Raw genomic sequence first — 2,537 nt, forward strand, 5'->3', positions numbered from 1 at the left:
GCCCACCGTCGATTGGTTCAGATAAAGGCCAATCAGACCTATGAAGAAGTTCATTGGTGCTTTCCTGAAGTTTCCAGAGCTCAGGGAGGACGGGGGAATGCGGGGTGCCCGGGCAATCTGATCGCCGATTGGCTGGTGTTTCCGCCACTCATTTCAGTTTATGCTCCTGTCACTGCCACGTCACCCCCTCCCATCACTCTGCTCATCATCCTTTTCCGCCCTTATGGATTGGTGGTTGGTATCAGCTGCTCCACATTTTCTACCATTTACTGAACGAGCTGAGGAAAAAGGGAAGGAGTCTTGTCTTTACATCCTCATTTTCTTTTTTTATTGGTTAGCACCTATGCCACTCACGTGGTGGAGAGGCGAGGCAATAGTTGGAGATGATTGGTTCTGAGAATTGGCGTGAAAGCGGCATTGCTGACCAATGAGAGATACCTAATGAGAGAGGGGCAGGCCAGGGCAACCAACGAAATCCCAGAAGAGCGCTTGGGGGCGTGTCCGCCTGCTTTCAGCCTTTGGGAAGTTGGTGGGAGGTGAAAGTGACTCGGCCTCTTAAAAGCGTTCTTTTGACATGGGTGTGTTGTCGTGTTCCCATTTTCTGAATTAAGACCTTTGTAGCTTCTTGTTAGGAAGAACCTGGCGGACAGAGTAACTCTCGGCAGTCAGCCCCCGCCTGAGGCTCCCTTGAAGGACCCCTTTCTAACTCGCAGCTGGACACCCAGATTCCAGGGCTGCCCACAAGTAGCTTCTTCAGCCCCTTCCTGGATCCATGGTCCCCTTAGTTCCCTTCCCTGTTTGCTCTTTATCGCTCCACACCCCTTGTGTCTTGATTCTAGACTGTCGTATGCCTATACTAATTCTGTCCCCTTCAGATTCGCGAGGACCTGACTTTATGTGTCTCTTCCACACCTAAAGGCCCTTGGTCGTAGCATCATAGGTGCCATGTAATGCTTAACTTTGGACAGAAAATTATTACTTTTTTTGTGTCTTTAAACTGATATATCGTAGTTGTACATATTTAACTTTGGACAGAAAATTATTTTTTGTATGTTTAAACTGATATAGTTGTACATATTTTCAGGGATACATCTGATATTTTGATACATGTATTCCATGTACAATTATCAAATCGGTGTAATTGGGATATCCATCATCTCAAACATTGTCTTTGTGTTGGGAACATTTTCTGCTATGCCTTCTCTTGTAGCAGGAAATTGTTATTTTTGATCAACTGACTATTCACACATTTGTGAAGATTACAAATTCAGTAACTAATGTAACATTTAGATGTAAGCTCTTGTTGCAAATGTAGCCCAAAGCGCTGTACTTTGGGGAATCTAGCATCTGTTACATTTTGCTAGTTTGAACAGGCAATAGAAATAGCTATTAGATACTGTAAAAGAAATTGACTTTCTTTGCCAATGTGCTTCCCAGTGTCAATAAATTAAAGTATCCTTTTTTCGAAAATGGTTTCAAAAGAAGTATTTATTGAATTCTGGAGAGACAATACTCCTTAAAAATCTGCAATTTTTACTATCAGGGATCATTTCTATAGCTCATTACTAGTGAATTTCCCTGAATGTGTAGAGCAAAATAAAATCTGCTGTTAGATGTAGGCTATTTGGGATTTTTTTTTTTTTTAATCAAGCTAGAGTTAATCCATTTAGGCTTGAGTCCTGCTTTTGCTACTTACTGGGTCTATACCTTTGAGAAAGTTATTTAAGCACTCCAAGTCTCAGTTTTCACTTCTGTTAAACAGGAATAAAACCTCACAGGGATGCTGTTGTGATTAAGTGCGTTTGAATGTGTTTGATAAACTGTAGATAGCTACAAACATGTGAGTTGTGTTGCCAAACACATCTCACAGGTTACTTGCCATCACAAAGGAGAAACATACTTTTACAACGGGGAGATCTGGCAGTCCCCACCTTAACCCAGTTATCCAATTTAGTATCAATAACCCTTGGACAACCAACATTTTTATGAGGTTCCCAGTGTGCTGATATACAGCATCACTTAATGGTGTTTTCTTGCCAAAAATACTGAAAGTGAATCTTATCAAGGCTTTGGATCTAAACTCCAGTTTACTGGGGCTGGAGGAACCAGTTGAACCATAACCCCAAGGAGATAATCAGATAAATCAAGAACGTGAAGCATTCTACAAACAACTATTTTATAGAAGGTAAGACATGAAGATCAAGGAAAATCAATGTCATAAAAATCGTCATGGGTGAGTGTTCTAAATTTGAAAAAAAATGTAAAAAGATACAATCAAATGCTTAATTGGATTCTGGTTCTGAAAAAGCAGCCTTTTAGACATTTTTGAGACAATTGGGGGAAATTTGAAAATGGACTGGTATTAGATGTTGTTAGTTACTACATTTGTTCATTGTAATAATGGTATGCTGGATATGGGGGAAAACATCTTTACAACTTGGAGAAACGTAGCAGTGAAGAGTTATGATATCTGTAAGTCTCTTTGAAATGGTTCAGCAAAAAAGAAAGATAAGAGACCAGTCTGGGCAACATAGTTA

This window comes from Colobus angolensis, unplaced genomic scaffold (genome assembly GCF_000951035.1).
Source record: "Colobus angolensis palliatus isolate OR3802 unplaced genomic scaffold, Cang.pa_1.0 Scaffold61, whole genome shotgun sequence".
In the NCBI taxonomy this organism is placed as follows: domain Eukaryota; kingdom Metazoa; phylum Chordata; class Mammalia; order Primates; family Cercopithecidae; genus Colobus; species Colobus angolensis.